Consider the following 10,737-nt stretch of genomic DNA (forward strand, 5'->3'; position numbering starts at 1 on the left):
TGGGAAGGGGGGGAGACAGGAAAGAATTAATGGTGTGGTTTTCCATGAGCCACAATAAATGTGGAGAGAGTGTAGTCAAGTCAGAGGGACTGTGATGGATTTTTTATGTTACAGTTTCTTCAGTGTTCCATTGCCTTTTTAAAAACCATTCAGGTATTAAAAAATGTTTGTGAGTGCAGTTTCCAACATCATTCTAAGGGATTCCTGACAGCTCTGCATTTTAATGGCACCGTAATAAACAGGCTCCAGAGTGGTTCTGCTTAGTGGGAGGCTGGTCTGGTGGCCATTGTCTAGAGGAGTCCTGGCTTACATGGTGGCCTTGTGCAAACACTGAGTCTGAAGTTAATTTGTGTGGCATAATGGAAGAATTGATTTTGCAGTGTGATACTGATGGTGCTTTCTATTGTACATGGGGCTAGAACACCAAACAAGGCTCTAAGAGGTGTTTTCTCTTTTAAATCTCAAAGACAAGGAAAAACAACGGGAAGTGTCAGATTGTCCTTAAACATCCAATGGTAAGAACTGGCACTTATATGCAATTCAAATTGGAAGAGAAAGATTGTGCCTCAGGCCAACTGAAGGGAAAATGCTGGTTTTCTAATTTGTTGCAAATGGAGATGAGCTCTCAGCTGGGTTGGCCGGGGTCCCCAAGAGACCAGGCAGCAGGAAAAAGATTTGGCGTTGGGAGTGGGGCTGCATTTGGACCAGAGCTGTTCCCCCCTCTTTTGGAGAGAAAGCACACACACACACACACACACACACAAATACAGTCTGCACCTCCAGGATACAGAAAATGCCCACTGTGCTCTCGGAATAAATGTATTATGCAAGTGCTTACACCTCAATTCAATTCCACAAACATTTACTGAGTGCTTACTTGGTCCCTGGTACCACGCCAAACATTGTTGGAATACAGAGATGAATAAGGCATAATATTTGCCTGACAAGTCAGAACCACAGGGAAATATAAACAAGGCAGGAAATAGATGTGCTGGAAGGATTAGAGGAGACATCTATTGCTTGTACCCGGTCAGCATCCCTCTTCTTGGGACAAGCGCCTTCATTTTCTTTAGACAAATTGTCCTTCCGTTTAGGTGAGGCCAACCCCTGCCCCACCCCACTTCAAGCCCTCCCTCCAGGATGGGCACATGTGTTGCATCTGAACAACCAGAGCATCCCACTCCCCTGGCCCTAGTGCTCAGTGTGTGCACGGACACTGACCCAAGCCAGGACAAACAAAGTCCATCTGGAACTTCGGTTGGAGCTATTGAGAAAAAGGTGCTGAATTTTCAGCCAATAGATGCAAGCCCAGCGCTGGGGGTAGTCATGTTGACCCTACATGAAAAGTGACTGAGAATAAAAACAGAGGGGAACAGAGCTGAGAGAGGGACAGAGACAGTTACCTGATGACATGGTTAAACACGAGCATCCATCTATGCCTGAAGCCTTTTACCCTGGACATTTCAGGAAAGTGACCCACGTGCTGCTGCAAAGAGTCCAGATTGGTCCTAGTACAAGTAGCATCCTGTGGAAAGGGTTAAGTCGGACCTCCAGGAATCAGGGGTGGCTACTGGGCAGGTGACATATGAACTGGTTGAAGGGCAATCTATGAAACTACTCGTGTTTTTTACGTCTTCAATTCTATCCTAAGCCAAGTGGCCACGGCGGTTCCTTAGAAGACCTTTGCCTTGGTTTGTGTCACATGAGCCTCCCCGTGTGCTGGTCGTTTGCCCCATTTGCTTTTAGATCCCTTGTCCTGCCCTCTTCTGTATCCCAGGGGACTGACTCCTGCAAATGATGGCGCCCAGGCTTTCTTAGCAGCGGCTTCTGGTAAGAGTCTCATGGGAACCCCCAACAGGAGACGGAAAGGTGAGAGAAGAGACAAGCCGAAGTATTTATAACAACCCCTCCTCTGGTGTGTCTTCAGCAGCAGCTAAAGTTCCACCTCCCACCAGATGTCCCCGTGGCTCCAGCTTCTGCAAAGTGGCGCTTGCTCCTGAGCTCCAGTAACACCTCCTGCTCTCTTTGTCCCTCCAGCCCTATGAGCAGAAGTCACTTTCCGCCATTACTTACCCTGTGTGGCCTCACCATCTTCATCTGCCCTTTGAGTTCTTCCAACGTTTTCCTAACCAGGTCTCTACCTTAATTGCCCTCTGTTAATCATCTGGCAAGGATTCTATTCCCATCATCTATCGCTATGTAACAAATCACCCCTAAACTTTATTGGCTTTCAACAACAACGATTTTTAAAATACCTCTCATGGCCTTTATAGGCTGGGATGAGGGCCATGGAGAAGCAAGGTCACCTATGGTACAATGAGGCAGCCTAAAACCAAATGTAAGATCATATCATTCAATTCTAGCAAGATAATGTTGATAGTGGCAGGCTCCTAGCCTAAGCTCTATCTCTCTTTGTTGAAGTAGGAAATTAGCAAGTCTTAGGTGTTAAAGTCAAGCACCAAACTGAGAAAATCAAAAGGACTGAAGGGAAATTTCTTTCTCATGCTGGAGATCTGAGGTGATATTTAAAACGAACAAACAAACAAACAAAAAACTGTAGCATTGTGCCACATAAAGTCATCTCTCCTGCTGCCTAAATATTAGCTTGTGCACCCCCCGAGATACGCATGACAGATTTGGGAGAGCAGTTGGGTTAGGACAGGGTTGCTTGCAGAGAAAAGAAGCCAAATTAAGCTAGATGAAATTAAAAGGGCTTTGTTTTAAGAACGCAGAACCTGTCTTCAGCACCCCTTTCTTTAGTAGAGTTTCTCTGCTTTGCCTGCAAGCTGCCCACCCCAACTGCCCTGAACTCTTACCCCTTGCATCTAAGTGGCCTGCCAGGTCCCATGACACCTACCAGAGACCAGGCAATTTAATTCTAAACGTGGGTGAAGATCCCCGCTCTGTTTCAGCCAGCCCTAGCCCAGGTCAGGGTATGACCCTGTGGGTAAGTATCCCGAAGGTACTGAGCCCATGCCTTGGATGGAGTCTCTAGTGGCCTGCAGTTACTGTGGAAATGAGAAAACTAGCTGAGCCCAGTGTACTTGGAGAACCCACTAGCAGGATGGAGAGAGCCTGAGGCAATGCAGTTGCTGTGGATTTTGAATTATGACCACAGAAGCTTCAAGCCCCTCCCTGGAAGCCACCCATGTCCTCTGATCAGCTGTTGATGAAGTCACAGTTTTGCATATGGTGGCTCACTTCCGGGTACACATACCAGTAGGAATGCAAACACTCTCATCTGCAACTACTCAGAAATTACAGTGAAGTGAAGTTTTTGTTCATTTGTTTTATTTCTCTCTGCATCAGGTGGCTCTTATAGTCTCACTTTCTTAAATTCCCAGGAGCAAAAAGTAAGAATGACTTACGCTGTGTCCTGTTTTGACTTGTCAGACTGTTCAGTTCTAGGCTCCCTGCCTGGAGGGAAGCAATTAGACTGATTTTTGCTAACCTCCCTGCTCGCTGTTATTAATGATAACAAAGATGTTTAAATAGCTAAAATGACAATTCCTTTCTCCTAACCCCTAAATTTCTGTTTATGTTTGCCTAACAGTTATGCCATTTTGTCCGTTTCAAATGGTGGTAACATATCATTATATCTTTATTCCTCCCCCATGATTAGTTGGGAAATTGATCCCCAGACGACAACCCTAACACTAACCATCCAAGAACCAAGACCAGAGATCACAGACGAGCTTCATTTTACATGCCAACACTAATCAGCATTGGAGGCTGCGTGGAGAGCTGTGCTGAAAAAGATTATTAAGGTCACATTTCGGATGAGCCGGAAAGAGTGCTGGGATCAATTGATGATGTCTGCCACCGTTAGATACAGGAAGCACTATGTCATTCGGGCATATATTAATATTCACCTTCTTGGACCAAGACACATCAGCATTTATCCAGATATAACTCCCTCGGGTATGCGAACAACATTTAATTTTAAGGGTCACATTAGGTCCTCACTACACCTCAGTGACGTGGTAGGGCTGAAATTATTATGCCCATTTGGTAGATGGAGGAGACACTGAGGCTGCCGGAAAAGAAAAGCCTTGAAGCAGAATTCCTGTGCATTTGACGACTCCTGAACAAGACCACAAAGGTGGGGGGAAAGGCCCAATTCTGGGGCTCCCATGATATTCTGTCCTCCTTTTCTGTTCAATGGTGATTGGGTGGATTAATTAATCATTGAAATAGTTGAATTAAACAATAATAATTATGGAAAGCGTGCCAGTGGCCCTTCACCCTCATTCACACACGGTCTTTTTGCTGTACCCCGTCTCACACCCCTGCTTGCAGCATAGCTGGAAAATAGTCTCTGAGCTGCAACCTCATGTAAGCCGGAAGCATGGACCACACCTGCATTAGGTTTCATTCCACAGTAACTCACCTAGAGCTGGGCATGTTGTGGTGCCTAATAAGTGCTTACTAAGAGTTAGCACCAGCACCCCCGGGGCTATTCCAAGGAAACTGTGAGGGAAGCCAGTCCCTGGAGACCCCACCTTCATTCCCAGGATGTTCTTCTTATGATCCTGGGAATTCTTATAGTGGAAGTATTCCAAATGGTTGATAATTTGCAAGGGGTCCCAGTAGCCCCTCAGATCCCATCAGCTTCATTCCCTAAATTCGCCCACGTTTTTGGCCTGCCCTGGATTTTCATGCCACATCCTGTCTTCCTGCTCCCCGTCCTGTCACTCTCTGCTCCCACCCGACTAGGACAATGGGAGGCCATTTCTGTGCAGGGCCACCTGGAAAGAACGATATGATACCCATCAACTTTGAGCATCACCATGGAGTTAAAACAATGACACTGAATTGTACATTGCAGAGCTGTAGAGATAGATTTCTATTCCCAGAAGAGAGAGTGGTGGGTTCTTTAAAAGAAAAAGAAAAAAAAAAGTAGAGGAATATTTTCTCGACATTTCATAAACAGTCATTTGAAAACTGCCCTAGAGCAAATTAGAAGTCAGTACAATGCCCAGGCGTTCACTTGTTAGACCTGGAAGAATGCACACACACTGCATTCCTTATACACACATATTTACACACAATATACATAAAGAATGACCTTCCCCCACTCCGCCCTTCCACTGCCGGCAATGGTAACATTTACTGGAGATTTTATTACAAAAGCGACAAAATGAAATTCTAATCAATAATAGTTTGCAGGATGGTGGGGGGGAAAAAAGGAATGAATACATTCATAGGTAAAAGATGTTATTATCTCAGTTCAGTAACTATGAAAGAGAAATAGATGAAAAAATCTGAGGTTTATATTAAAACCCGGCACAGCTGTAGAGTTACATAATAAAGTATTGCCTGTATCCATGGAAATGGAGAGTAATTGGTGCACCACAAGTTATTTTTATAAACCCAAACAAAAAAATTCAATCAGAAATGTCTTTCCCCGTTTTGGGGGCATTGTATATTTTGTATCTGTACAGAATGCACACATTTAGAGTGTGAATGCACTCATTATTGATCAGCCGTGTTGAATAGGACATGCTGTTTTCCCTGAATATTCAAGATTAGAATCCTGTGGCCTGGCTCCCACTCCTTGAAAGACTTGCTCTGAATAAATTGTGCAGTGCTTAAAAATTCAGGCAGTTTCAACTTGGGGGAATAAAGGAGCCCCGTTTCTTGTTTCAGTGGTGTCAGAGGGCGCAAGTTTGGAAGATGGGAAATCTGCCTCATGCATACACTTGGTTTCCCCCACAATACCATGGCCTCTTCTCTTCCCCCCCCCCGCCCACAGCACTAAGCACAGAGCAGGTCCTCCAAAGATGTCAGGATGCACAGCACATTACAATTTCCCCGGTTTGCTCGGCAGTAAGACTCACCGAATGCGCCTGTTAAAAATACAGATTTCAGGGCCGGCCGAGTGGTGTGATGGTTAAGAACTGGCTTGGGACGCCAGAGGGCCCCGGTTCGGATCCCACATATGAGGGCCAGTGACACTGCCCTCCACAGCTAAGATGCTGAACAACAGCTCACCCTGGAGCTGGGTTGTCATGAGTCGCCGGCGTCGGTGTAGGCTGCAGCCCCTGCTGCAGTGGGTTGCCATGGGCTACCGTGTGTAGCCAGCAGCCAGCGTGAGCTGCCAGCAGCCGCTGTGAGCGGCCATCCAGAAGCCGGCGACTGCTCTGCCTCACCTGGGAAGAGCTCAATGATGGTGCCAACTTGGGCCAGTGAAGCAACGTCCTCCACAACTAGACTGAGGAACAAAAGGACAGCAACTTGTCTGTTCCCCTTCCCCCAATTCCCCAGCGCTGTTCCCATCCCCCTAATTCCCCAATAAAAATCTTTTAAAAAAATACAGATTTCAGGTCTCCATCCGAAACCCCTCTATTGGATTCTTCAGGGGTGAGACATAGAAATCTGTAAAATCTATGTACCTCTCCAAGGTAATTCTTGCCATTAGGCAAACTGGAGAAACAGGTGCAGGGCTGGCTTCCCAGGCATGTGACGGGTAGCTGAACAGGGTCCTGCCTTCAAGAGGCCCTCACACTTTGTTGAATGTGCTGCTGTCTCCCTCTTGAACTTCTTAATAATTTTAAACGAGGGGCCCCACATTTTCATTTAGCACTGGGTGCTGTAAATTGTGTAAGATGGCCCTGCCAAAACTTAATGGTGAAGAGCATGAACTTAGCAAATAGGCATGGATAAAAATTCCAAGTCTGCCACTTAACCAGTTAGGAGATCTTCAGCAGGTTATTTAAGCCCTCTGAGCTTCTGTGTACTCACCTATAAACGGGAATAATAACTATATTGATCTGGTGGGCTGCTATGAAGATTAAATGACATAATGTTTGTTACATGCTCACTGTTTGACGAGAAGCAAAGCCTCTGCTAGCGGGCGCCATTTACACTGGTTGGGTTGAGTTGGGTTGAGCTGAGCTGAGCTAAGCGACTTAAGGACCTGAGGAGAAAAGGGGCACTTCAGCTGTTGCTAGAGCAGATACTGATTAAGCCCTGGCCTTCCTGCTGTTGAATCAATGTCCAAATTGCCTTCAATAAAGCAACCCTGTGATGGACCAAGCTCAGCTGCTACCACACGTGTTTAACTCCAGCTCTGTATCAGCGTCTTTTAGGATGTGACTGCTACGGGAAAACGCAGAGGAAAAATAGCTCCCCAGAATGAAAGCTACCCCACCATCACTTCTACATCCACTGACCAGAGCAGGAACTTGCGCTGATTCGGGACAGGGCGATGTGACAGTGACAGTGAGCTGGGGTTCCTACGAATGCCTTTCCATCATGTGTCTCAGATCTGTCCACTTCTTTTCATCTCCACAGTCACTCCCTTTTCTGTGTCACTGGAATCATTAGGCTGGCTTTCTGTCACCGTTTTGCAAAATTCTTAAAACAGCTTTATTGATATATGATTCACACGCCATCAAATTCACTATTCAAAAGTAAAATCCAGGGGGTTTTAGTACACTCGCAGAGTTGCGCAACCATCGGCCTATCTAATTTCAGAACATTTTAATCACCCCGAAAAGAAACCCCATAGCCATTAGCAGCCACTCCCCATTCCAACCTCCCACTGGCCCCTGGGCCCGCCACCAGCCTACTTTCTGTATGGATTTGCCTATAGCTGCACATTTCACATAAATGGAATCATACACTATGTGGCCTTTTGTGTCTTCCTTCTTTACTGAATAGTCTTTTCATGGGTCACTCATGCTGTAGAATGAATCAGGGCTTCCCTTCTGTTTCCTACGAGTCATATTCCATTGTTCACATAGGCCACATTTTGGCTTTCTATCATCAGTTGATACGCATTTGGGTTTTCCTACTTTTCACTATTTTGAATAAGGCTGCCATGAGTACCTATGTACAAGTGTTTATATGGGCACATGCTTTCATTTCTCTTGGTTACATACCTAGGAGTAGAATTACTGGGCGATATTTTAACTCTTAACTTTTTGAAAAACTGCCATACTGGTTTCCACTGCAACTGCACTATTTTATAATACCGCCCACAAAATGTCTGAGGGTTTCAGTTTTTCTGCATCCTTACCAATACCTGTTATTGTCTGACTTTTTAATTTTAGCCATCCTCGTGGGTATGAAGTGGTATCTCGTGGTTTGATTTGCATTTTCCTAATGACTAATGATGTTCAGCATCTTTTCATAGGCTTATTGGCCATTTGCATAGCTTCTATAGGGAAGCATATATTCAGAACCTTTGCTCGCTTTTTTTTAAAGATTTTATTGGGAAATTGGGGGAGGGGAACAGCATTGGGGAATTGGGGAAGGGGATCAGACCAGTTGCTGTCCTTTTGTTTTTCAGTCTAGTTGTGGAGGACGTCGCTTTGCTGGCCCATGTTGGTATTATCATTGCGCTTTTCCCAGGTGAGGCAGATTGGTCGCAGGCCATTGGACGGCCACTCATGGCAGCTCACACTGGCTGCCAGCCGCTCACAGTAGCTTATGGGAGCCCACTGCAGCTCCACTGTAGCCTACGCCTCCGCTGGTGACTCATGGCAGTCCAGCTCCAGGTCGAGCTGTTGTTCACCATCTTAGCTGTAGAGGGTGCAACGTCACTGGCCCTCATGTGGGATCTGAACCGGGGCCCTGCTGCGCAGAGCTGGCATCTCAAGCCAACTCTTAACCAACGCGCCACTCGGCCGGCCCCTCTGCTCACTTTTTAAATTGGGTACCATTTGTTGAAGGCTATTCTTTCCCCATTGAATAATCTTGACACCCTCATTGAAAATCAGCTGGCTAAAATGGAAGGGTTTGTTTTTTGACTCTCAATTCTATTCCATTGACCTATGTGTTTATCCATATGCTAGAACTACAAAGTCTTGATTACTTAAGTTTTGTAATAAGTTTTGAAATCAGGAAGTGTAAGTCCCCCAACTTTTTTCTTTTTCAAGGTTGCTTTGGCTATTCTGGGTCCCTTTTATTTCCATATGAATTTTAGGATCAGCTTGTCAATTTCTGCAAAAAAGGAAGCTGGAATATTGCGAGGGACTGCAGTGATGCTATAAATTACTTTGGAGAGTATTGCCATCTTAACAATATTAAGTCCTTCAATCTATGAACACGTACATCTTTCCATTTATTTAATTTGTTTTAACAATGTTTTATAGTTTCCAGTGAACAGCTACTTTTGTATTTCTTTTGTTTAATTTATTTTGTTTAATTTATTTCATTCTTTTGATGCTATTGCGAAGGGCACCAAATTTCATTTTCATATTGTTCGTTGCTAGTGTTTACAAATACAACCGATTTTGTATCTTGATCTTGCATCCTGCAACCTTTCTGAACTTGCTTATTAGTTCCAATGGCTTTTTATGGCTTCTTTAGGATTTCTGTATACAAAATCATGTTATCTGCAAATAGAGATTGCTTTACTTTTTTTTGCCAATATGGATGCCATATATGTCTTTTCCTTGCTTGATTGTTCTGGCTAGGACCAGTACAATATTAAGTAGAAGTGGCAAAAACAGACATCTTTGTCTCAATCATAAAGCATTAGTTTAGGGGCTGGCTGAGTGGTGCGTTGGTTAAGAGCTGGCTTGGGACGCCAGAGGGCTCCAGTTCGGATCCCACATATGAGGGCCAGTGACACTGCCCTCTATAGCTAAGATGCTGAACAATAGCTCAACCTGGAGCTGGGCTGCTGTGAGTCACGGGCAACGGCAGGTGGGTTGCCATGGGCTACTCTGTGTAGCCAGCAGCCAGCATGAGTGGCCAGCAGCCAGCATGAGAGGCCAGCAGCCACTGTGAGCAGCCATCCAGAAGCCAGCGACTGATCTGCCTCGCCCAGGAAGAGCGCAATGATGGTACCAACTTGGGCCAGTGAAGCAACGTCCTCCACAACTAGACTGAAGAACAAAAGGATAGCAATTCCCCCAATTCCCCAATAATAAATAAATAAATAAATAAATAATAAAGCATTAGTTTAGGATGTGTTGTTATTGCTGTTATTTTCCCCCAAAATAGAGGCTCCCAAACTCTAGGTTAGCAGACATTTCCTAGGTTCTGGATTATATGCACTAGTGTGTTGCAAAACTAGCTCTCAGAAAACAAAACAAAAATTTAGAAAAAAAAACTTATTTGTTGTGTTCATCAATTTCTATAGAGCAAATATTCCTACTATCACCAATTTCAAGCTACCATGGGGTTTAAAATTGGCTTACAAAACTCTTGCAGCTTGCATCAACTTGTACAAGTCAGGTCCAGCACCCCATTATGCTAGTCTTCAGGCCTGGTGCTACGAGAGATACAAAGCTTCTCGCCACAACCTCAGTGAGCATACAATCTAGTGGAGACAGAGATGTACTCTGTGTCTTTGGGCTTTTCCCAAAAGAAATCTGCATCAGCCTTGGTATTTATTTGGAACCCATCAAGGTAAATACAATGAGTTTTCCAAATGTTTAATTTTCAAAGATTGATAGACTGCCGATTTGTAATAATGTAGCTATCATGCCTTCTACTATGAATGTTCTACCTTATTATATTTTCAAGACCCACATTCTAATAGAGTTCTTGGGTAATTTGTTTTCTTTCAACATTAAAGTATTTGTAGCTAGACACAACCAGTCTTCCAAGATATTTAAAGGCCATTAGCAAAAAAAGAGTCCCCACTCCAACAGAAATTCCTTTGAAGGAACAAGATAAAATTCCTACATTTGGGCCGGCCGAGTGGCGCGATGGTTAAGAACTCGCTTGGGATGCCAGAGGGCCCCGGTTCGGATCCCACATATGAGGGCCAGTGACACT

The sequence above is a fragment of the Hipposideros armiger genome, unplaced genomic scaffold (genome assembly GCF_001890085.2).
Source record: "Hipposideros armiger isolate ML-2016 unplaced genomic scaffold, ASM189008v1 scaffold_4, whole genome shotgun sequence".
In the NCBI taxonomy this organism is placed as follows: domain Eukaryota; kingdom Metazoa; phylum Chordata; class Mammalia; order Chiroptera; family Hipposideridae; genus Hipposideros; species Hipposideros armiger.